The sequence below is a fragment of the Liolophura sinensis genome, chromosome 6 (genome assembly GCF_032854445.1).
Source record: "Liolophura sinensis isolate JHLJ2023 chromosome 6, CUHK_Ljap_v2, whole genome shotgun sequence".
In the NCBI taxonomy this organism is placed as follows: domain Eukaryota; kingdom Metazoa; phylum Mollusca; class Polyplacophora; order Chitonida; family Chitonidae; genus Liolophura; species Liolophura sinensis.
In genome coordinates this window covers 66269930-66297660 of record NC_088300.1, presented here as the reverse complement: position 1 = coordinate 66297660, position 27731 = coordinate 66269930, and the positions used below count along the sequence as shown (strand labels likewise).

General features: G+C 39.3%; 1 long non-coding RNA gene across 1 annotated transcript; it reads left to right on the top strand.

The window, feature by feature from the left end:
• The first annotated feature begins 5 nt into the window (after nt 1–5).
• LOC135468787 (uncharacterized) lies at nt 6–16267 on the top strand. The gene is made up of 3 exons (XR_010444256.1): nt 6–237; nt 15653–15817; nt 16129–16267. It is a non-coding gene; the product is annotated as an uncharacterized LOC135468787 (long non-coding RNA).
• The last annotated feature ends 11464 nt before the right edge of the window (nt 16268–27731 follow it).

The window sequence follows — 27731 nt, the reverse complement described above, 5'->3', positions numbered from 1 at the left end:
ACCTCCTTCGGACTCAACCCTCCGCTCGCCTCTTCAACAGTTTCTGCTGCATTAGCGTTATTATTGGCAACTGGGGGGTTACGTCGTCTCGCCCTTCCTGCTTCCAGGCCTAGAGTGGACATCCTGTCTAGGAATGACTTTTCATCTTCAAGGTTCGCCTCTGTGCCCTCCAGATCGGCCACCATTGTGTCTGGCATATATCCTGGTCTGTTTTCGACGTCTGCGGATGACGACCTGGTTGGTATAATGACCACTATTTTTAAGAACCTTTTCGCAAAATTCTCTTGAAATAACAATGAAAAGGGTAATACTCATCATACAATTTATAACAGTCGCGTTTACAAGCCATATTATAGCTGTAATTACAACTGTGGTTTTAGTGGTCTATAAATTGATTGTATAAAGTTTTGTGAAAGCATTTGAGATTTTGAAGAGAGATATAAAACAGCGTGTTTGTATACATGCACAATGGAATGTTAGATTAACCATTTTAGACGAAGCGGTAGCAACTTTCGTCCGGCGTAATGTCCAGTTGTAGTTGAAAAATGACATTTTCCCGACCCAACTTCTACATTTTGCAAGTAAAATTCGATACTGACGGTAGATCAATGCTTCATGAGTATATTAAATATTAACTCGGAAATGTATCGTCCAGCTCGCAATAAACGAGCCGACGGTGCGACCTAGATTTTCCAAGCCTGACGTCATACGATGACGTCACTCGTTATTCGTAGGTCGTTTAGGAGTAGGTTAACCTCTGTAATAGCCGAGGAGCTCTGAGTGCCAAGGCGTTTTGACATTGCGCGAAGATGTGATGCAATCGCCGTTTTATTAGACGATTGTTACGCTTGTAAATGGAGATAACGCACTCGTATTTAACAGAGGAAGCCAAAAGCTATTTGCCGATGCTATAACTGTATTCTTTATCAGAAGTCCTCACAATCCAGTATTCGTTATCAACAATCCTGATTGTAACTGTTTAGGCCTATTATAGCAAACCCCACTACTGATGATCACGATTCTTCGTCCTACGAAAAGGTGTTTACCGAGTAGCATACTTCTCATATATCCGGGAGATCGGAGACACGACAGAAAACGTCTAGACTAAGTGATATACACATGTAGTCTTTCTGGCGGGTCGGATTGTTGCTTGAAGTCAGAGGGTTAATCAGGTACCATGACGATTGGCGGTGCATGGTGTAATCTCGTCAGCTTTGAAAATCGTTCACAGGGTTAAATTTTCTTTGCTTTGTATCTTGTTTTATCGTCTTACACTTGACCACCATCGTAAAAGTGAAAAATTGAGTGCCGCGTTAAATACAAATGGAATTATGCAACTATGATGATATATGTATAGGCCTAGTCATCGTTAGGCTAAGGCCATGCTTTATGTACAGTCTGAATTAGTTGCAAATAAGGGCTTGAAGCACTCCTAGTACATAGCTGTACTTCCCTCTTTATTTTGCAGATATGATTGTGCTTCATCGTGTGGCCATTTGAGTCATTCTCATCGTTTGTAGTGTCCATTTTTATGCTACCATGACACAACTGGTTGAATAATAGGTTTAATTCCGAGTCGGGTTGAGCATAAAACTTTAACTACAAGAGTCGAATACCGGCCAACTCTGGGGAAGTTTACCTGTATAATAAAACTGGGCATGATACCGGCCTGGCAAAAGAGCGTCTATCTAATTTGCAAGCAAAGAAACACCAGTAGCCAAGATGTGACAACATTTAGGCTCATCATCTTCTAATTGAAAACATCTCCCAATATACTTTTTACTCCAATGCACAATCTAAGCGGAATTAGACTTAACCATGGAGCAGACTGCCAGGGATTTTGGACGTTCTGTCCATATTTACTTACAAGATTGAGAATTATACTCATTGCAAAACTTAACAAACTTCGAATCAAGGCGTTTGAAGGCATAAGCTCAACACACTAGTTTTTGCAGTGATAACTTGTGATGTTGACTGAAGTCATCACACAACACGCAGTATCTAACAAATACTGCAAAGCGATAAACATTCACGCCCTCGCTATATTGCTATCCAAGTATGCTATCCCTCTTGTGGTAAGAAACTGTTTTGGCCTTTGGTCCAGATAAGATGTACCATCTCAGTCTGGAGATACTGTGGTTTCCTTTAAATCCAGCGAAGGTGGGTTAATATCTGTCAAAGTCTTTGCTATGTGTGGATTATTTAAAGCTAGCAGGTCACCAATATAGCGTTTAGTGAATCAAAAAGGTCGGACATGGTGAGGATTACCCTTTATTAGTTTCTGCACGTTACTCGTATTCATACGAGAACAAATATAAGTAAAACTAAAGCAGGGCACAGTTTATAATTATTCCTCTTACAATGCATTTTGTGTTTATTTGGAAGAAAATAGCTGTTTCTGAATTAAAAAATACCAGGAGGCCACGATCTCAGAGTCGTTATAATATCCTGAAGCCGGCCTTGTACAGATGGAGTTGTCGATACATTCAGTTGTTCTACTGACTGTTCCTTTATTTAAGCAAACCTCCCTCCTAAAGGCTATGAAGGTAGAACTCACAAGTCGTAAGTCCTATAACGTCATATCAACATTGTGTATAATGACAATAATTGTATTATAGAACAATAATACAAGAATGATTTCTGATGGATACCTTATTTATAAAGTCATGTGTTAGTTTATATCACAGAGGACACCAGGTTAGTTGGTCAGGAGAAACAGCCGTACAGTGACCAGACCTGCATGCAATGAATCCAGACCATTCGATCTCTTTATTTGTTGTTTTTTACATAAATAGTTTTTTCCCATTCTTTTTCTTGTGTAAATGCGCAAATCATTTCACAATGGTAATATAGAACACATCGCCGACTTGCGAATACCGATCAATCTAAATTGCGTTGATCAACTTGTGCTTTATTTGTTGTTTTTTTTATAAATAGTTTTTTCCCATTCTTTTTCTTGTGTAAATGCGCAAATCATTTCACAACGGTAATATAGGACACATCGCCGACTTGGGAATACCGATCAATCTAAATTGCGTTGATCAACTTGTGATATTGGAATTCAGCCAAAACAGATCTAAACGCGAATATTACGTATCTGAATGAACGGCGCCGAAAACAAATTCATTCCAGTTTCCTCGGCCTCTCATGTCTGTTAAGTTCATCAGATGAACCACTCTGCACCAAGTCGTATGTATACTAAGAACTGAAGTTGTGGCACGAATTAAGAAAGAACTTCTGAAACATTCTTTCTGTTGTACAAAAATATCAGATAAGTGTGGATGTTTCGAAGCAGCTGGTGAGCCGTGACCTGGATCTCGGGCTTACATTATCCATGCACATGGATTTCTCCAGCAACTTAATGATTTCGTCCAAATCAGAATCAAAACAGTCTCCCCTCAAAACGTCACCATATGCTACCTTACGCGTTTTCGCAGTCGGCCATGTCGTTTGGTGTATCAAAAACATCTGAGATTTCTTGTCCTTATTTGGCCTCATGCTCATATGAAAGTCATGCAATTTTGTGATGATGTCACCAATGACGTCATCATTGGTCAAGTGGTTGTCTGTGCAAACGTCTGGGACCACCGCCAAAGCCTGTCCCTCAGTTTCTGGCGTTTCGGGTTTGTCATTGGCCTCTCGTAGGGGACCTCGCGTCGCCCTTCCTACGCCCAGGGCCAGAGTGGCCAACCTGTCCAGGGTACAGTTTTCCTCTCCATGGTAGAGCGTCCGCTTCGGGACCGGTAGATCCAGGATCAGTCCTTGATCGAGTCACACCTAAGACTTTAAAAGAGGAAGTTGTAACTTCCTCGCTTGGCGTTCAGCATGAAGGGGATAGTGCAACGACTGGTTGACCCGTATCAGCATAATGGCTCGGGCGGGGCAGCTTACTTGCCTTCGGTAAGTCGTCTCAGTGAAGCAGCACTAAATAAAAGAGCGGTGGAAATCCGTCCTGCAACAAGGAGGCACATTACACGTACATGCACCCTAATGATTCCTTCGTCGTCATATGACTGAAAAATTGTTGAGTACGACGTTAAACCCCAAGCACTCACTCACTCACTCCTCTCCATGGTTCGCACCAGCATCTCCTGGTACTCTAGATCCACCATTACGTTTAGGGTAGATCCCGTGTTTTCGGCGTAGGCCGATGACCGCCATTTTCGTGCTACATTTTTTTGAATTTTTGAGGGTTTTGAAGAATGGGAAACATAATTAAAAGTCAACGCCGATTGAACTTATATTGAACCTTTACATATATCCAGGTTTAGCATTTCTTTCGGGATTACTACCACCATTAATGGACTGGTGTTTGGCCCAAGGCGAACATGTGCTTAAAATTTCACCCAATTAAAGGTTATTGAAAAAAAACGCTCATAAATTTTCTATTTCATATATTGTTTTCAAAGCCAAAACTATTGCGGAGACACTTGTCCTCGATCAATTCTTACATAGAAGCGATGTCTTGTCTGTTACAGGCTTCTGAGCACAGCGTTTGCTTTGTTTCAAAAATCAAAACATTTTTTAAGTGCAATTTTCGTCTGTTTTCATCTAAGTTAGCATCGTGCAGGCAAAGTGAGCCTGAGGTAAATTGAATGTACGAATGTTTTATGAAAGCATTTATAATTTTGAAGACAGATTTATGTATATTTGTCCTATTAAATATCAAATCTACCATTTCACGAAGCAGTGTCTCGCAGCTGGCGTAATGTCCTTGATAAGGCGGTGTGGAAACACCTTGTGATAGCCTAACGTAAACCTCCGCCAAATGTTAAATCTTGTATTCCATGTAAATGTTTGGTGAAACTCAACCCCAGTCTGAACCATTGTTAGACCATAGCTCATGACTTACCTCCATGTCATCTCTCTCAGATTTGTATTGTATTGTGATGTTTTCCATTGCAATGCAAAAAGTCTCGAAACTCTTCAGCATCAGAAAATAAGATCGTGGCTCTTTCGACTCAGAATTTTGTTTGCCTTTGTTGACAATGGTTATATGAGTATAACTTTGAGATTTATGCTGGCAAACATGGACAGAGCCTTCATGACATCTGATAATTTGTTTTAGTAGTTGCCATATTTGCATGTGATTCCGCTTAAACCGGGTTTAGGGGCTGTATATGCGTTAATCATTCTTTATCAACATGGTGCTTTTATGAACAGTTGCAACCAAAGTGCAACTGTTACAGTTGTATTATCGTCTTGGAAATATATTCACGGACTATGAGTTTAAAATTTGAATTTGATGCATAACTAGTCTTCTACTGTCTTCCTTGTATCTTTGAAAACTGACTACTGCTTCTTTCTTATGCAAATTACGGACTTTACGACACATTCCTTTAAAAACAGGCATTTGTGGTTGTTTTTTTGAAATTTATCTTGCGAATTTCGACTTAGAATACTCACTCATAGTTCAGGGGTGCAATACGAATGGCGGACTTGACGATTAAATTGTCAAGGGTGTTCTTCCATAAATGCGGCTTTCCCCAGCTACTCCACTTAGAACATTGTTTTTGGACACCATAGTTTCTTTGCATTTTAATCACTGTAAAAATGTAAAAATTCAGGAAAACCATGCTTGGAAGCTGCATGAAATGGTTTTTCAGATCATGCGTATTTAATTTAAAGTTGGTCTGTCGTCAAGGGGAGATCACTGTTTAAATCGTAAAAATGCCTTTCAGTAATCCCCCTTCGTTCAACCACAAACCAAACAAAAGAGAATACAGCCCCTAAACCCAGAAAAAAATATAAGGCTTTATAAAAGAAAAAGAAAATGGGTTCAGTTTAGAAAAGGATGAATTATAGCTCTCATACGGGCATTGGTTTTGTCAGAATTTAATAACTGTCGAGGACCTATAAAGGTGCAAGTCTGGATGACCTATATACAGGTTCTGAAATCTTGGTTGGTAATAGAATAATTGAAGTTTTCGCGCAACAAGTGTTTCGAACCGTCTGAACAAGTCATGACACATCGAAAAGTGACTCAGTGGTTGCGAAATGGCCAATCTTCAGCCCGCGGCCAAAGCCAGGCTATACATTTATATTCCGGTATCCGTAATACCGTAGTAGGACAAGGCCTACAAGTAGCCATCTGTGTATCTCATTGGAACAAAATCTAATTTTTTGGCTAATGTTTAGTGTTACATGTATTGAATGAAATTTCAGTATTAAAAGTTTTGTTTCTCACCATGTTAAATATCAGAGGGAATTGTTATAAGCTAAGGTTTCATTATAAATAATGGATACATCAATTTCAAATTCCGCCAAAAACCTTTTTCGGAATGATGAAAAACCTAATCATGACGGGTTGGGTCAAGCATAAATCTTTTACATTTCAGAACTTCTCTGCATGGTTAACACTGACGGACTCTGACTATCAAAAAGACTTTTTATACTCTGATTACATCACCTGACGATACATGAAAGTAGGTAATCTATACTGAGACAAAAGAGCCAATTAAGGCGCATTGAGGTTGTCTCGTGATGTTGTGAGGGTTCGGCACAAAAAGATGGCACTTTGACCATTGCTTCGTACCATCACATTTCATTCCATTGTACTATCGCTTCCTACCACTGCTTTATACCATCGTTTCGTGCCATGATGCCATCGCTTTAATTGTAACATCGCACCATCGCTGCTTGCCATGGAGCCATATAGTCGAGCGATACTGCGAGGGAACGCCGGTACAAGATGGACTTGATCAGTATGATCAGTCATACGACATACTCGAAGAAACAGGACCCACAACTAAACACAGTGACAACATATCGATAAAGCTTAAAAAAGACAAACTATGGAATTTTTTTTGGTAAAATCTTTTTATATTTGAAAATGAATAGGTCAATTCAAAAAAACAAAACAAAACGAGGCAACGTGCACAGCGTTGTTACAATATCCTAGAGCCGTTATTTTAGAAATGAGTATATGTATAGTAACATGCATGCGTATTCAATGTCGACAGTGGCTCACCAGGTCATTTTTTTCCTTAGACGTCCTGAACAAATAGGCGAAATATCAGTGGAAATAGGCAAAAATATAAGATTTATAACATATGCTTTATTTATTAACGTCCACCTCATGCTTCGTTTGTCTTACAGTGGAACTCACAAGTTAACCGTATAGTGACCAGAACCACAGGTAATGAATCTAGGACATGAGTTTTTTTTTGTTGGTCATAGTTTTATTTAAGAAATAATGTTCGCGAATTTTACAAATTTTATAAACTCTTCCACATCGATTTGATGTAAAACTACCGTTAGACTACCCTGACGCGAACATTATTTCTATTCTATTACCTTGGTAGAAGCAAAATGTTTTCGTAATTATAACAAAAACGCCATTGCGGTATAGAATAACAGCAAAAAACGCCCCCACTTTCCCCAGACACGTTGTTTTCGTCCAACCGAAAGTTCTAAAGGGGCGTGACCTAATTCTGGACGAAACCATGATGTGTTTTACAGGGGATGTTAAAATGCGATGCTAAATATTATGGACGTGCTTCACGACTAGAATGGAATAATAAAAGGATACGTTTGTTTCTCGAAAACAATTCCGACTGTAAAATATAGCACTATAAAGTAAAACGTCTGCAGGGTTGCTTTCATATTGTCCTGCTTTCAACTTAGAGGCTGTTATCAGGGTGGGCTTCAGTAAGACAGGCACGGTGTCAAACCGACAAACACTGTCAGTGAGCTCGTTGCTGGCAGCGAGAGTTCGGGCAGGTCAAAAGTTTTCCCAAACCCTGTCTGACAGAGCTAAAGGAGCTGGAAACCTCAGGCATCAGCAAAACGAAAACAAAAGTCGGGAGTTCAACTGTTTAAACGTCTGAATTACGTACGAAAAAATACTAATTGAAACACACAAAATTAGGTTAACAATAGTTTGATACTGAGAACACTGGGTAACAAATGTTGGAATAATGGAACATTTTATTTCACATTTTCACTTCAATGTTAATTTCTCAACATATGTTGATAAATAACAAAACAATAACAGCATGATAGATATGTGTTTATGCTTATTATAAGTAAGCAAATAAATATATTATAATTTATAAGTTCAAGGTATCACGAGGATAAATAAGATTTGCGTTTGTAGTATTGTGCAATACAATGGATGGCTGTCACAATTTAAATTTGTAATGATGCAATCTGTACAAAGTTATGTGTACATTAAACCAGCCCCGTGCACATGTTTCACTCAGTGCGCCGTACCATTTACGTAAAATATACGCGTCACACTCATTACCAAATTTTAAGATCTGGGTCAACGGCAATATATTGGCGGCAGTCAGACAATAGCGTTTGCGGAGAGAAAACATGAGTAAACGGACTGAACATTATAGGGAAAAAAACAACAGTTCAACACTGATAAACATCAAACAAGGATTGGGGATGTGAAGTTGATGTGAACTGTGCTGTTATTTATTGTTGCATTGTTGAACAACCCTCCAAAACTTTGAGGCGTGACTGAAAACTGGGATTTTGCCATTTGGATGGTATTGCTACTGTTACGTGTAATATTACAGTCGACAGCGTCGGGCATTTGCACTGGGAGTGGCGTGACTGACATGTGAGTATTTACACTCAACGGCATTTTCACTTTCAGTATTTTTTGATAACACATTTGAAGCGTGCAGGATAGTGCTGATTTCACGGCATTTTGAAACGGGCGATTTGGTGACATGACTCCGTAGGCCTACACTGGATTCATTGCGGTGGCCTGTCACAGACATAACGTCCATCACAGAAACCCCGGCATCAGCAAGAACTGTGGCTGTCGTAGCCCGGACGCAGTGATTCGTGTACCAGCGGCTAAGTTTTGCATGGCGGGAAATATCAGACATCATGGATCCGATCGTTTTGTGACCCACTGGTTGATTGCCATACCATGGTTTGTGGTCAACTGAGGCGTTTAGGAGAGGCCGCTGAAAGAAAAACTCGCAGGCAGAATTATCAGGTCCGTATGTAAAAAAAAAAAAAATTTTTTTCGTGAAACCATTACTATCTCTTATTGTGTAGCATTCAAACGTCCCTATGGGCTTAAAAACATCTGTAACTTGATACTTTTCTCCTTTAAAATAAACGTTCGCTTCGACAGAAAAATACGCCATTTTGTTTCTTTGTTTTTGTTTGTCGTCTGCTTTATTCAATGTAAACAACAACCTCAATCCACCCATACAACGACAATAGACCCGTCCAGAAGTCAAACGCTCCTGTCTCGTGATGGTGGGTATCTAACGACTGAGATAATGTGCACTTGGCACAGAGCCAAGCAGTGCGTTGTATGTAATAAAAAGGAATCGAAGGGTAATAGAATTTTATTTATTTATTTATTTATTTATTGTAAATGTGAAGATCATTTCACAGCGGCAATACAGTTTACGGATCAAAATATCGTAGATCACTCTGTGAGACTGATATTCCGCCAAAAACAGATCTAACATTTACGTATTTTAGAGCATGGCAGAGAAGGAAAATAAATAAATAATTAAAAATAAAAAATTTCCATACACCTTCTTTAGTCCAAACAGTGTCTCTTAAGTTCATGAGATGAAGCACTCCGCGCCAAGTCGTACATGTTCTAAAATTTAAGTTGTGTTTCAAAAAGTGACTCGAGTGTCATATCAGATAAGTGTGTATTTCCAGAAGCAGGTGCTAAACCGCGAGCTGGACCTCGGACTGGCATTATCCATGGAGATGGAGTTTCTCCAGCAACCTACTGATTTCGTCCAAATCAGAATCAAAACGATCTGACCTCAAAACGTCACCATATGGTACCTTACGCCCATCGTTTTCGCAGCTGGCCATGTGGTTTGTTGCGCGAAAGGCGTTTGGGATTTTTTGTCTTTCTCTTGATGGTTCTGGCCTCACGCTGATATGAAAATTAGGCAATTTTGTGATGATGTCAAAAATGGCGTCAGCATTGGAAGGGTGATTGTCGTTGTTGCCTGTGCCAACGTCTGGGGACTCACCACCGCCATACCTCCTGCGGGCCAAACCTGCTGACCGACGGCGATCCCGCTCTACGCGTTGCGCCAAATTAATTCGCCGCAAAATTCTCTGTCCTTCAGTTTCTGGCGCTTCAGCGTTGTCATTGGCCTCTCGTAGGGGACGTCGTGTCGCCCTTCCTGCGCCCAGGCCCAGAGTGGCCATCCTGTCCAGGATACGGTTTTCCTCATCGTGGTTCGCACCAGCACCACTTGATACTCTGGAGATACCATTACGTTTAGGGTAGATCCTGATCTGTTTCCGGCGTCTGCCGATGACAACCTGGTTGGTAAAATGACTGCCATTTTTTACAACGGGTACCTTTCGTACAATACCCTGGGGGAAAACGAAAAAGATCACGTGATACATTTTGTTCAATAGTTGAGCTTTTTGAAGAATGGGAAACAAGTAAAAATAAACGCGGACTGAGCTTATAATGAATGTTTACATATTTCCTGGTTTAGCATTTCTGTCCAAATTACCACCGCCATTAATGGACTGGTGTTCGGTTCAAGGCGAACATGTGCAGAAAATTTCACCCAGTTAAAGGTTATTGAAAAGAAAAACGCATGAATTTTCTATTATATATATTGTTTTCAAAGCCAAAACTATTGCGGAGACACTTGTCGATCGATTCTTACAGAAACACGATGTCTTGGCTGTTACAGACTTTTGTGCAGAGCATTCGCTTTGTTTTAAAAATCAAAACATTTTTTAAGTGCAATTTTTGTCTGTTTTCATCTAAATTAGCATCGTTCAGGCATTATGCAACGTCGTTAGTTTTATTGTATTGACAAAATCTACGTCAAAGTTGTAATCTCGACAGCTTGGAAACTCATCCACAGAGGTAAATTGAATGTACGAATGTTTTATGAAAGCATTTGTGATTTTGAAGACAGATTTATGTATGTTTGTCCTATTAAGTATCAAATCTACCATTTCACGAAGCAGTGTCAACTCGCAGCTGGCGTAATGTCCTTGATAAGGCGGTGTGGAAACACCTTGTGATAGCCTAACGTAAACCTCCGCCACATGTTAAATCTTGTGTTCCATGTAAATGTTTGGTGAAACTCAACTCCAGCCTGAACCATAGTTAGACCATAGCTCATGACTTACCTCCATGTCATCTCTCTCAGATCTGTATTGTCTTGTGTTGTTTTCCATTGCAATGCAAAAAGTCTCGAAACTCTTCAGCATCGGTAAATTAGAGCGTGGCTCCTTTGGCTCACAATTTTGTTTACCTTTTATGACATCACAATGTTGTGACGTCACCAGCGATATGACACAAGCCATTTGTGGCGCTGTGCGAAGCTGATCCCTTTGTGACGTCATCGTCGTCATAATATACATATTTTCAACGTTCGTGACGTTGCATGATTAGGAAATAACGCACCCCTTGAATCAAGCAATCATGTTTGTACGTTCATTTAGCTAAAGTAGGCAAATTCCAAAACTATGCATCAGTACAAACAGTTACTATAAGTATTCAATGACAGAAATTATCATAATAAATATAACTCTCCATCGTCAAAAACTACCATCAGGTTAAAAAGTTGTGACATCCAAAAACGTCTAGAGAGGTAGTTCTCCATTTTAGAAGTACAGTCGTTTTATCATTAAGATTATTTCTAGGATTTTTTTGCAAATAGATCTTGCAATTATCGACTGCTAATGCCACTCTCTGGTCTACGAAAGGCAAACGAATGTCGAGCGACGCATAGATCCCAGACTGGTGCCAGGAATGGGAGAGGCTAAAGCTCTACACCTCGGACGAAAAACTTTTATGGGAATCTTGATTGTTAAAGGCTCCCTTTAAACTCTGGCGATTGACTTTTTACTCCCTGAGCGCCCAGAGAAGGAAATGTACTCGTAATGACAGATGGTTGTACGAAGTTCCCCTGGACATCACCGATCAGACACCTGTCATGAATAACCACCACCAAGACTTAACTGGGTACGAACTGGAGTGCTTTTGTGAACAGTTGAAATTAAAGCACGACTGATATACCCACATAGCTGTATTCGGGTTGGTTTTGATGCCTTTAATATCAACTGTCTTCCATGCAACATTGAAAACTGATGACTCGGGAGGAATGTAATTCTGTGTACTTTAGGGTGTAAAGTCTTTTTTCGCTGCCAGCCTGCCATTTTTGGTGTACAGGTGCATGCTTGGCATCAAAATGCTGGAAATTGTCTAAACTTTGAGCAGGTATGAGTTTTAATGATGAAAGTTTGAAATTCTGGGCGAGATGACACAGAAACATGTGGTGATGAGGCTGCGAGTGACGTCCCCTTGTCGTTGCTAGGCACCCCTCCCAGTTGCCGGCATAGAAAGGTCCAGATTTTGACGGCCAACCTATGTCAAGATTTTTATGGCTTCTTTCTCCCAGACTGGGCCTGGTATGGACGAAGCTTATTGGCCACGAAATGTTTGGGACTAAGCTACAGTGCTAAACGTTAACATTGTCGCTACTGGAAAATTTATGGGCATGTGTGGCCATGTAATGTTATATTGGCCAAGTCTTTAGACGGACTTTTCTGACCTCTAGGTTAGTGTGTTTGACGTCATCATCGTTCACGCTTTGATGCGAGCGCTCGACCAATATTATTGACACACGATTTAGTTGAGACTTTGGTATGTATTGAACGTCGCTTTTATGATTCTTGTGTTCTTAATGTGTATGAAAATGCTATGTATCCTTAGTTTCATGGGAGTAATGAAGTCAACATCAGAACAAAGTATTTATCTATTATTCGTAAATGGGTAAAAGGGTAAACCTAGGTGCCTTGATTACCAAATCAGTGCCATCAAATCGGGAAATACTTGGACTGGTTTGTATGAGTGTAATTGGTCTGTGTAAAAAGAATCAGTATGGTGTACAGAATGGCTGCAGTAGTGACGTTCTTAGTTTCGAGAGGCTCGTAGGGTGCAAAGCAGTTGTTCGGGCCAAGAGTATGAAGTTAATTAACTTTGCTGGAAACAGAGATTCACTGGATATGCCTGTGGTAATAGAGCCACTCCGAAACAACGCCCCTCATATTCCAGGAGGAGCTCTCTTGACGAACACAGTGACTGAAACAAAGTGTTTAGGACCAAATGAAATTCGTAAACTTAGGTGGGGATGATGTGTATTTACAACCTAGGACTAAGCTGTCCACAGGACAGAAAGTGTTGTGAGTGACGATATGTTCCAGTTTGTAAGAGTTGGTGATGCTGAGATCGTCAAGCCTGTTATGAATGGAACAGCCAACCATGCTACAAGTAATCAAACCTTAATCTGACCACTAAGGGAATGAGAGTGACGGAGAGGAGCAAAGTGTCTTTCTTTAAGCGAACTTCGGATGCGTTTGCAAGGACGGATGATGACCTTGGATCTTGCTCAGCCGTCAAGCACTCTATACCGGTCGTGAATGAAGCACCAGTTGTACAAAACTGTCGTCGTCTTTTACCCACCCAATTCCAAGAAGTGAAAAATGACATTAAGAAACTTTCAGCTCAGGGAGTAATACGCCCAAGCACCAGCCCATACGCGTCTTCAACTGTGCTTGTCAAAAAGCGAGACGGTTCGTTAAGAATGTGTGTTAACTACAGGCGCCTCAGTCAGAAGACACGTAGGGACGCCTTCCCAATGCCAGGCGTGGAGCAATCCTTTTCCGCTATGTCAGGAGCCCGAAGAACCAGAAGATTTCAGTGCTCCCCTGCGGTGCTCCTCTGCGGTACAGTGTTGTACACCAGTGTCAGTGGAACTCCAGGGAATCATCGATATGAGTGTTTCCGTATCTTGGGTAGCCATGGTCAGTGTGGTGTCCTGAAGGAAAATATACTGAAATACGTACAAGATCAAACAGGGCATGGAAAGGACAGTAGCCTTAGCGAAAGAGTGTACTGGCCAGGGATGCAGGTGCACACTGAGGATCATTGCCGTAATTGTGAACGCTGTGTGATGTTTAAGATGCTACAACCAGGTATCACCGTAGCCATGGGTTCGCTACAAGCGCGCCGCCCTCTTGAAGTTATCGCGATGGACTGGACAATGTTGGAACCAAGTGCCGACGGCCGAGAAAACGTCCTAGTTGTGACAGGTGTGTTCACAAAGTACACGCAGTCTTACCCTACACTTGACCAGACGACAAAGACAATTGCCTTTGAGATGTTTGTGAAAGAGTGGCTCCTTAAGTTTGGAATTCCACTGCGTATACATTCAGACCAAGGCGCATGCTTGAAGCCGCTATCATTCAAGAGCTTTGCAGCACATATGCTGTACAAAAGACACGCACGTCGCCTTATCACCCCAAAGGAAATAGCGAGACGGAAAGATTTAATCGAACTTTGCATAATTTACTTACGTCATTGTCCGCCGGAAAAAAAATCGGAAGAGGGTTGAGCACCTACCTGAATTGATATACATGTACAACGCAACGCCCACATGGAGTTACTGGATTGTCACCTTATTACTTACTCTAAGGGAGGGATCCAGGATTGCCGTGGATCTTCTGTTTGGAGAAACTGAGGAAACCCAAAGCAGTGTCTTTGAACACCAGAAGCGTCTAAAGTTTGTGTGGGAAAAAGCAGAGGAGAATTACCACCTTAAACCTCAGAAGCGGAACCTGAAAACACAAAAAACTGGAAAATGCCACCCCTTTGCGTGTTCGACAGAAAGTGTGTCGGCGCAATCGTGGTTTTCGGCGTCGTAATAAGATCAAGTTCGATAACAACAAGTGGAACGACAATGTCTACAAGGTTGTTGACTTGTGAGACGATTTGCTGGTTGTTGGTGTGGAAACTGCGGATGATTGTGGACCAACAATGTACCGCAATCAGTCATAGCTGCGACCTTGTCCTCGACTCACAGATGCTTCAAGAGACGACCCTCAACCTAGCGGTTCTGTTCAAGAATCTCCGGAAACAAGTTCGGACAATGCCTTGGAGGCCGAATCTTCAGATGAGGAACTTATGGTGCTCTATGACAGTGACGACACCACCTCAGCATCCTACAGGTGGACGTTCGAACCCTTGTCTCCGTCGAAGTCAGAGATCAACTGCCGTGAAGCAATGGAAGTTACATCACGAGCCACGATCGACTATACAATGTTTCTTTTGGCCCTATTCAAAAACAGGCTATCCTTGATAGCCGCCCAGTGTAATGCAGGAGACAGGGAAATTATTACTCTCTATCGATCAAGCTAACGATCAATGCTCGTTTACCTACCTCATGTATTTACTTTATGTTGCTCCTATTGAAGTTAATCTGTACTCAAACATTTTGTTTACTGTACGGTTGGTAACTAACTGAAGATGAAATCGTTGAGGACACAGACTGTAGCGGGGGAGATTGTGGGCAGAGTCTATATGTTCCCGTATTTGTGTTAGATTAGAATTATCTCGTATTCTCAATGTGTATGAAAATGTTATGTACCCTTAGTTTCATGCGAGTAATTAAGTCAAAATCAGAACAATGTATTTATCTATTATTCGTAAATGTGTAAAAGGGTAAACCTTAAGTAATTCTGAAGCCATGTTATTTCACTTGCATTTGCAGAAAGAACTTGTTTAGGTTGAATCATATCAGTGTTACGTTGAAATTGGTGGTAATGTCTGTTAATGCTATAAGGTGATTGATGGTTTAATTCAGGCTATTCGTAGTTGTTTTGTTATTTACAGGTTCAGAGTTATTATGAAAAGAAGACTGCTATACACAGCTGTACAGTGATGCAGAATGCTGGTTACATACCTGTTTGGAGTACTGACCTGGGTGTTTACAGATGTTTACTGGTTGAATAGCATACCTGACGAGGCACATATTTGTGACTCATTTTGATTACTTTGGTAAGCTGTGTAATGTTTCGTGTTGTTGCATCATTCTGTACTTACGAAACTAATTTGCCAGTGTAGAGAAATAATAATTCAGATAGCTACGATCATAACTATATAACACGTAGGTATATACCATTGTGATAATAGTGGAAGTTATACGTTATTTGGAACGTATGTCTTTATTTGGTGATATCAGAGATATCTGCAGATTGTTTAATATCGGTGTAAGATATAATTCGCCTGATATTTAAACTTATCTGTATTATTGCTTTGGTTAATATGATGTCAGTGGTAATACTGGTGTATTTGGGGTTTTTTTTCAGGGATACTGCTACCCTGCCGTATGCCCTTTTCTTGCCATTGACTCTTTTGATACACAAATAGGTGACTGTGAATATCTGCGAAGAACATTCAGCCTACATCTAAAAAATTCCCATTAAAGGACTGAAAGTATCATCTTAACACTGGTGTTGTGGAGTTATATCTACTCCCCCCGAGGGCTACACTATATCTACATCTGTATTTAACTTAAAGAAAAAAGACTAAATCATAGTACTTCTGCCGGTTCAACGTGTCCATTCACAGTACCTTGTTTACATTTTAACAGCTGTAAAAAAGAATATAGGTAACCAGGAAAACCATATTTAGAATCTGCATGAAATGGCTTTTCAGATGATCTGTACTGGGCTTAAAGATGGTCTGCTCCTTTAATTAAAAATTAAATTAAAGCGACTGATAAATATCGCCATTGTAAGTATGAAAACATGCAAGAAATACAGGTCACGGTCAAGGGGAGACGACCGGATTAATGAGAAAAATGGCAGCTTAACTTTCAGTAGTCCCCCTTTGTTCATTTAGCGTTAATGCTCAAGTCTCACAACGCCATGTTGTTAACCAGAATCTGTTCTGCAGCCAGAAAAAAAGTGTAACTGAACTTTGCCTTAATAAAATGGGAAGTAATAATAGGTTTAATAATAGATTCAGTTTGGAAAAAACATGAATTATAATTGCCATACTGGTCAGAATTTAGTATTTGGCGGTTAAGTAAAATCGTGTTTTTCCTAAATGATTTTTATTACATGTCTCAGCAATCAAGGAGATAATGATTGGTGTTCTGTAGCAATTAACATCGTAGGACATAGACAATGTATACCCGAGAAGTGTTTGATTGAGATGCGCAAGTCAGGAGGAGCTATATACATGTAGGTCATGGAATCTTGGTTGTTAACTGGTCAACTGCATGTAGGAGTACAAGGAGTACAGATGTACCGAGCAGCTTACCACACCTCACAAAGCCACAGAACGGTTTCTTAACTGACAAGAATTTAGCTCACGGCAAAACCCCGACTATTTACAAATATTACGGTGCACGTATAAATACTGTTACAGGACTTCATGTACATGTAGGCTACATGTATGGGTCTCATTGATTTATTTATTTATTTGATTGGTGTTTTACGCCGTACTCAAGAATATTTCACTTACACGACAGCGGCCAGCGTTATGGTGGGTGGAAACCAGGCACAGCCCGGGGGGAACCCACGACCATCATGTTATGTTATCTGACAGCTAGACCTTCCCACGTACGGTGGGTCTCATTGGAATTTAATCTTATTTTGAGACTAATATTTAATATTACATATAATGAAGGTATTAAGCGATATGATTCTTACCAAGTTGATTATCAGAACGAATTGTTGTGACCTAAGCACATTTACTGAGTACCGAGTACCGTACGAACCATGCAGGGTTACAGTTATAAATACTGAACATTAAATTTCATATACCACTAAAAACCCTTTGTTGAATATTGAACAGAAAAATCATGAGACAGGAAGCATCGAGCTGGTTATCCCTTTTGCCTGTAAAAATTTTTATTGATGAACATCATTCATGTGTATGGAATAGAAGTAAGAGTATAGCATAAGAAAATATTCAGGGTACAAAAACGACCTCATTATCAGGGTTAAGGGGGAACTACTCCCAATGCTCAACACCGTTCAATTTTATTCTAATTATCTCCCCTGGCTTGATAGGCCGCGAGCGTTTGTCGACGTAGGGTTATAGCTATACCGCTTGTCTTGGGTAAATCAGCATAACAGTGTATTAAATTTTAACTAAATCTGCTGCTGTTACACGTCGTACTTCTGATAACTGCGTTGACGGCTGAGTTTTGCTAAAATTTTAAATATATAACATGACTTAATACCAGTGTCAGCTAATACATTTTCGAACAACGGGTTTCCGATGTAGGTAATATAATAATCGCTTTTAATAAGAAAGAACTTACTTGGAATATGTATAACTACAGCTCTTCAGGCTTTAGGTCCACCAATCCGTAAGAGTTGTAAACCCCCCCAGTTGAGCAACAGGCCTATGTAAGCCTGATGGCTTCCCCAAAACACTATCTTCAAAAACCAAATTGTCATAGAAAACGCTTAGTGATTTAAGTTTAACACATTCGAAATGCACATTTTCAAATTCCTAAATTAAGATTTTATATGTCTCTGATGAAAGCCATTTTATTTTCTATGTTCTTGCATTTATATAAGTGCATACAAGAATGTGAAAAAAAGAGATGGTTTATAAATGAACTCTACACGTAAATAAGTAGCCACGCCGTTCCCTCATTTACAGCATGTTGTTTTGTAAATAAGCTAAGAACAGAATAAAATAACTCTACGTGTTTATTTAGGCCAAATGTTGTTGCGATACCTTATCTCTTGAAACTAAAATGTTAGGTCTATAACTTTAACAATGTTAAATCCAACACTATTGCAGTGGTGCATGGTGGGAAGGCATTTACAATAATAGGTTAACGCTTTCTATATAAAACTGGTTTTAGAAATTTATGACTTTACAAAATATTTATAAAATGTTGTTGTCTGACACTGTCTTATGTTGAGTGGTGATGTATTCCGCACTATAGATACTGATTTATTTGACTGATGTTTTACATCCTATCCAAGAATATTTCACTTATACGAGGGCGGACAGCATTGTGGTAAAAGGATACCAGACAGAACCCAGGGGAAACCCACAACCATCCGCAGGTTCCTGGAAAACCCCACGTAAGACTGGAGAGGAAGCCAGCATAGTGTATATACAGATGTTGACAATCTTAGTAATGTAACATTATATTACAACTTGCAAACATTTTTTGCGCGGTTTAATGTTTTACAAAATTGTATACTTTTAGGCCAGTATTATTTATTTATTTATTTATTTATTTATTTGATTGGAGTTTCACGCTATACATACTTAAGAATATTTCACTTATACGACCATGGCCAGTATTATGGTAGGCAAAAGCTGGATAAGGCTAACATGCGAGTCCACGACCATCGGTAGGTCTGCTGACAGACCTTCCCACGTACAACCAGAGAGCCACCACAGTCATCATGGAGCCGTTATCAGACATGTATCCTGTGCATTCGTCTACATGTACGAGCCCATGCACATAGACATGCTTTTAGAATTATAACATGCCTAATGTTTTATGACAGGATGATGTTGAGCTTGTATGTAGCTTGTATGTATGTTTCATCAAGTGTGACAAACACTAAATACTGACATTATGTAAGCAGATTGTTGTTTATGTATCAGTATGTCTTTTCATCACGAAGTATTTCGGTTATGAGTCTATACTTATTTAAGGACACTGTTGAAAGCATTTAAGGTTTTTAAAGATAAGAGTTAATTTATTAACATCATGCTTTCATGGCAAAAGCTTGTTATGAGGGTTATAGCACTTGACAGTTTTAATCCATATGAATGAAGACATTGATAATGGCGTTGTCGTGTTAAATCGGGCCGAAAACCGCAGTGGTTACGATAGATGGGCCGTCCGACGGAAACTGTCATACACACGTATACGTGCACATCTTTAGATGGCAAAGGAATTAACAGTTATATACTTTGAATGAAATATGACCCAGTAAACATTAACTGTGAATGTAGTTATTCACATGTGTAAATATTGGAGGCTGCACATGCTCCGTCTGTGTTCAGCATGTATGTATTAACCTGTTAATTTTAACGGAAAGTCTGTTGTATGAGTGATGCTATAGAATGTATTTTGCTATTGCATCAGGTTATTCTGTTAAATGTAACATGTATATTCTCTTAATTCAACATAAAGATTTTATTAGACTAACATGATATTATGTTGAATAAGACACAGTATTATGTTATAATAACAGAATACATTGTAGCATCACTCTGACAACAGACTCTGTTGAAATTAACAGATTAACTTTTTGAGAGTATGCCTGTGCGGGTGTGTGTATGTATATATTCTTGGGGTTTTACGTCGTAGTTAACAATTTTTGAGTCTGTGTTCAAGTACTATACATATATAGATTAAATCACAACGGAAACTACAGTCGTATGTGTATACTGTCTTCTCCAAACAAATATGGTGCTAAAATCTCTGTATGCATACAGCCTCTTCACACAAGTTGTCGTATTCACTATATTATATAGCGGGACCATATAGCGCTTAAATCAATTTGACCATTAGAGGCGAATAATTCGCCAAAACTTAACTAACTTAAAAATTGATTCAAAATTCATTTAAATGCATTCCCATGATCATTTTTTCGGAGACACAAAATGCAATTTTTTCAAAGTAAAGAAGAAAAATCAATTCGCGTCCGTGTCATTTTTGATCAAAGCTAATGTTATGTGACAAGAGAAATACAGTGCCTCAAAAATAAAGCAAGTTTGACATAATAGTACCCTTAATGAATAATACTAATTAAATACTAATAACAACGTAGTGACGTTTCGTATATCATATAACTAATTATCTAACAGCGACGATGATAAAATAAAAACTCTAAAATAAGATTTACCTATAGATATATGCATGGGAAGGTCTGCTAGCAACCTACGGTTGGTCGTGGGTTTCCCCCAGGCTTTGCCCGGTTTCCTCCCACTATATTGCTGGCCGCGTTTTCACCAAAATGCTTGCCGCATTATGAAAATATTCTTGAGTACGGCACAAACAAATAAATAAATAACATAGGGGTTACATAATATATATATATATATATTTGTCCATTATATTACATAATATATATATATATATATATATATATATATATATATATATATATATATATATATTCTTTCATGTGCATGTTTTTTAAGTGGGTGCGTTAGTCATTTACAAAACATAATACACTAATATAGCTACACATCCATATTCCCACGTGATGACAAAGATAGGACGAGTTCATGATTCCATGGTCATGAATTCATATACGACGTTCAGGTAATAGATTTGCGTTTTTCTCCTATGTCACAGTTAGGATATGCGTTTTTCTCACCACAGCTTAGCGTATATTTAGCATTTTAAACATTTCGTGTAATTACCTTGTAATTTAGTGTCGGCAGGTGAGTGTAGGTTGGCTGATCTGTCAGGTCCGATTACATCAAAGTCGTCATACATGTTATATACAGTCTCTGTCTATGTACATACATATGTAATGTGTGTGCACATCTACAGAGCTAACGACGAGCTGTGTTAGAGGAGAAACAAAATGACTCTGTTAATGGACAAATGACCGTATCAACTTCCCAGAGCTTGTCACTTCGATCTCGTTTTAAATTGTTACCGTTTCTGTTCTAGTCATTTCCAATTGGGGGTTGTCAGAAATCACTGAGCGGTCGGAGATTTTGGTCATACCACAAAAACGGGTTATAGCAGCCGGGTTGTGAGGGAGATATGTCGTTTGGGCGAATTGGGGTGGGAGAATGGGGGATATGATCTGCCTGTATCACTATCACACGACAGTGAGCGTCAAAAACACTGATGCAATTAGCCCTATTTGCAATGCAAATTGTTTTGAGCTGGCGTAATTTGGTCGTAGTGGCGAAGTAGTGAAATTATGCAAAGTAGTCCGGGAAAGGCGAGTCAGAGACAGATTTTCGTATGCAGCGATCCGCCCGCTAACATCCTCCCTCTGTAATGCCGGACACTTGTTAGCCTAATAAATTATATGTTAGCACTGTCAAGAGGTGATGGGGCAAGTTGTAAAGTCTGATGGATTAGCCCCTGGAGAAGTATTTTTCAAGGTGCTCGTGCAGTTTACGATAAAATAGATACAGGCCTGTCAGCGCCGCGTCATTTCGGCTTCCTCCGGTCAGGGGACAGTATGGCTGACCATGCATCTGTACACAGGGCATCTGACTACTAGAGAGCTACACATCATAATAGTCGGATAATACCATCGGCCATTCAATGAGCAAAATACTGCAAACCACTGGTAAAATTCACCAGACTGATAGTCGGATAATACCATCAGCCATTAAATGAGCAAAACACTGCTGACCACTGATAAAATGCGTCAGAATGATAGTCAGATAATACCGTCATTAGTTCAGTGAGTTAAATATCCCAGACCACTGATAAAATACCATAATCTGTGGTATATAACCATCATTCAGTCAATGAGCAATATACTCCTGGGCACTAATAAAATACATCGGCTTTCACGATAGGTGGATAGTACCATTTTATTCATCCAGTATTCAAATTTCTCAGCGTCACTCAAACAGTGGGATACTCTGGTTTGGGGACGGAAAGTCACATCAAGAAGTACTATACATGGCTACCCATATAGAACATTTCGGACTGATATACGACTGGATTGATACCAGTAACAAAGTTGTCCCAACTCTTCTTCTATGACACCGCCAGTCGTGTTTTATGTGGTGTTCGACTTACATGTACCTATGGTGGACTTGTGCATTCATGTATGGTAAAGTGACAAAGAGCTGATAAAAAAAGTACAGTTTGGTGAAAAGGCCAGAATGAAAAATACATCAGGCGAAAATTTCGTTCGAATTCTTCAAAATATGGATCGAAGTCGTGTTCTGCTAACATTGACCAATCAGTGACTATGTGCTACCCACACACCGTTATCGTATAGTCTTCTTTTCCAGTTATATTGATAAGCAAAATACCACACACCCTAATAGGATACAACAGTTTTCAGGTTAGTTTGATGGGCCAAATACCCCACACTACACCTTGAATTTTGAAACTTGATTATCAGGAAAATAAAGGCAAAACTAGGAAACTACAACAAGTTGAAACATAGTTCGGCCGAAACTAAGCCAGTCGGAAACCAGGCCCACATAGGAAATGAAAACAAAATATTATGTTAAACTATTACGTTAAAACTATTTCAAGGTGAAAAATCAGAACTTTATATTGTTATTTTCAAGTCATAACGATTTATAAATATATGACGTCATGAAAATCATTGAAACATCTGTCGTTAATTCATGCATTAATTTGTACCGGTTACTGTAGACACTTTGGTTACTGTAGACACTACAAGTGTGTGTCATTTGTACAAAGGCAGATATCAATTTTTGACACATAGCAGATGTTGTGGGTAGACAGTCACTTCGGAGGCGATGTTCACAGCTTGCTAAGGCCTCTCTTCTACTTCTCTCCCCAATGCTACTTATCTCTATACAGCAAAAGTAATTAATGACTAGCTTTATTACGGATGTCATATGTAAAACAAATTGCATAAATATTCGAATTATACAACTGAGAGATATGCTCGCGTAGCCCCAGAGACTCTGTATGTAGCTTGGACAACACTGAGCTTGTATAGACATCTTTCAGAGCCATCTTTGTTCTGTCTGAAATGAAAGCATATGAAGACATGACTGATGTGATAATAAACATGTGGGATTTACACAGTATAACTGTAAACTTGTACATTTGTGGACATTTACTATTCAAAGTCGTTCGCAATTTTCACTTTGTATAGTTTTAAGACTGAAAATGTGTGCACTACTCACCGCAAGTTTACTATGATGATAATGCCAATTTACATTTTATTCCACACTTGTAAGGAAGACCAAACGTATGCAGAACATTTTCGTACGGCAGAAGTTTTGTTCACCTCTTGTTTTCAGACAAGTGTCAGTATACAGCCAGAGCCCATGCTTAATGGTACAATTTGAATAATCATTGCCCTAAACATGAATTAAACGTTGGCAGAGTCAAACCTCCGTATACGCCATCGGTTGGCCATGCAGTTAGAAGATGCAGAAAACATGAAATTTATGTAGTTAATATAAAAATGCATTCAGCCAACAAATCCATTCTGCCCCTGGCATTGTTGTCGTGTACAAAACATTTTAAAGTTTAATTTTGGGATTCAAGCTTTTTTTTTAATTCAGGCTTATGAATCCACTTCTGCACAACCATTCGCTGCTGACAGACCTTCCCACCCTTGTTTAGGACGACATATTTATGATAATGAGAAATAATATTGTCTTCTTAAACAACATAAACGACATGCAAGTCCATGGATGACATGTTTTAAACAACTCAACCGTTACACGGATATGCCTACACATTGTATTATTTTGTGCATAAAATAAGGATCAGCTTAGATGCTTAGTGGGGAAATCAAAGTGGGTTCGGCCAACGAAACCAAAATATGGAACGCCCGGCTTCAGCTATCGTTCGGAAGATCGAAACTTGGGGCACATGACTGGCATATAGTGCAACATCAACTAAGATACAGCCCGCTGCATGTGGTTCTGGCAGATAAATGTATATATGAGGTTTGTTATTTCAAAATATGTTTACTCCATAAAATAAATAAAACATATTCGTGAGTATGGCGTAAACTAAATAAACAGAAAAAAAGATAAAATATGATTTATGACTTTATTACAGCTGGCTTTAGTGAACACCCTGCTTTCGACAAGCAACAAAGAAAATGCTAGTACATGTACAGACGAAATCCTTTAGCTGTCTCTCCAGTTACTTTTCTCTGGTCGGTATACTGTCTATATACACCAATTCCATGTAGCTGCGTTCAGGAAAAACCGAGATAAAGGTCTGAACATTTGTCCTGATCAGCATCGAGGATTTGGAGAAAGGTTTAAATGTTGCTAAATTGCTCTGGCAAACTATAGACACATGTACGAAGACCATGTCTTTGCTGCAAGAACATTTATACATTAACAAAGGTTAGTACAGGGACTTCGTGGGCTAAAGTAAAATGTGTTTAATCAAATAAGTGCGATTATTTAAATTTACATTCTTTATTATATCTACGGCAACCAGAGAACGCATATAATACTGGACTTATTATGTTTTATTATGTCTCACAACCTTGAAATTAATTGCTAACTTTACCTTAATGCCATTAAGCCTTCCTTAACGTAGTAACGTCCTCTGACAATGTTAACTATACTGAATTCAAGGCCAGATCATGATGTCGAATTTTGACTTCAGTGAAGTCTCTCTATGCTTCAAAGGTCGCCATGAACATATAATCAGTGTGTGGATTTTAATATAGTTTATAATTCTCATATTATATTAACATTGTACATTTCAGTTAATCATGATTTGTCCTCAAAATACAAAAAATAATGGAATCATTTCTAACGCTAAAAAACAATCTGTTAAATTTTACAGAAAGTCTGTTGTTTGAGTGAGGGTAGATTGTATTTTGTTATTGCACACACTAACCAACTCAACGTTGTATTAGATTAATTGGCTAATATGTTGAACACAGTATCATGTTGTAACAACGGAATACATTCTAGGGTCATGAAGACATAAAACTCTATTAAAAGTGACATATTATTTTTTCGAATGTACACACTGCAATCTGTTGCAAAGTGATAGATAAGCTATAATTCCCGTAACTTGTGATCAGTTTGTCGTGGAAAGAAGGATATAACGGTTTGACAAGTTTTAGAATGGGTCAACCTTGAAAAATAAGATTTACAGTATAGATTAATATAGAGATCTAAGGTTTTTATATGTATGTTTTACACAAAAACGTCAAATTGTTAATACACGGTCTAGAAAAATGCTTTTTAGAATAAGCAAAATTTGCGAAAGGTGTTAATCACAATCGGGAACTCCTCCCCTTATATGATAATGGTACAATTGTCGTGTGAGCAATACTGTACATGAAGCTTTGAAACCGCAGTCAATACACCCGGGAGAGGCCAGTTCCCTTTTGATAGAAACCACGACTAACATTTCGGTCGATGCTACCGAATACTTCGTAAATGACTCCACATATTTAGAAGAATTAATGATAACGCTTTAATTAAATAAAGGAGTCTAAAATATGGGCCTTCATTTGAACCGGGTATAAAGCTATTCATATTGTCACGTGATCCTCGTTAAGGGCGCGCGAAATCTGTACCAAATCCGTCAACTGCTATACTACAGCGCTAACAACCACCTGAAGTGAGACTATGGGATCTCGACGGGACTGACAAACCGTCCAATTAATGGATGGAATGGTAACCATGAATACAGCCAACCAATTAGCTGTCGTCAAGTACCGTGCACCAATCATTGGTTATTAGCCGCCATGTTTCGCAGACGTCTATAATGAGACGTTGGTTAATTTTAATGACGGAGTATCTTGTAATACCGCGCCATTGTTCTTGTCAAGTTTTTCTTTGATGTTTTCAAAAAGACACATAATATGGTCAATATTTTCCCCAGGGGACATGGTTGACCTGTATAAACACTCCGATATTCCCTGGTATATGATTACGCCACTCCTTGTCCCACACCAACAATTGCCCCAATCGGACACCCCATACAACATGCAACTTATAGCTGGAACCCCTTTACAAATGACAATATATGGTGTCTATAAACATGCTTGTATATGTATGGTGCAGACATGCGCGTTTGAGTGAGTGAGTGGGTGTTTGGGGTTTAACGTCGCATGCGCGTTTGAAGCCTCCGTCATAAAGAAATAATTCTGGTAGTACATTGTACATCAACAACCCCAACAATGGCTACCAAGGTTCGGATTGATCATCAGCATATGAATGTTGGTCGATGGTTTCACAACTATCGTGCATTACGTGGACATCCAGCATGAAGAGTTTTTGCTATCGTGCTATATCCGAGAATAGCTGAACACAATTCCCCATTAATTTTTTTTTTAATTAGAATACCATGAATGATTTTGTGACTGATTAATGTACAACAAAAAATACAAGATCGAAAAAACAAGAACAAAACGGTTGTTAACAACAAAGAAAGTTCCATTCCGACAGAGTTCCTAGCAATTAAGTGGAATTTCTGTATGACACAATGTATATGATGCTATAATTACCAATGAAGCTTTAATTGCTTTACGGATTTCAGAGAAGAAAGATTTCACAGATATAAACATGACACGCATTCGTCAGGGCAGCAGAATAGTTTTATTTATCTTACTTAAAGATCTTAGACCTTTTTTGTCAAAGATATTGAGATGCAGTTACAGCATACTTATTTATTTACCAACTCATGACTGTCAACAGGTTTTCAAACTGCCTATGAAACTAGAGAAGAAAAGTTGATTTGTCTGTTTCTACCCGCTTCGCCACACCCGTCCTCCAGCGCTGGTTCACAGATACACGTCGGCACTGCATCCGACCCCTGGCTGTTTTGACACTTAGTACACTGTTTTACCCGAGTACTTGTCAACAAGGTAGTGTTTGCGTCATAAAAAGCTCTGTTCTGGTAATTAAGAAATAGCTGTCTGCTAGGAAAGCCGAAAAGTGTTTGGGAATACACGAGGAGAATTCCGGGAGGGACACAGTGTCGCCATCTAGCGGATAGATCGTATTTCCGGTTGAATTTGGCGCTAATAGCTTTATCAGCGAGATGGACGGTGTTGTTGTGGGCTTTCAATGGGCTCTCCAAGGAGTTTTCTCGTAGTAGGAAGCAAAAAAAAGTCGAAAGGAGAAAAAAAGTGAAGATTGATGATACCGATCTGTTACATGCTTTTCAACCTTCGTTATTTACTCTTGAGATTACGTCTTATAAAAAATGCCTGGTTGCCCGCCGCCAGTGCTCAGCTGGGGACGGCCGGGGTCCGGGCACTACAGAGACCGGGGCACACGAGAGCTCCAT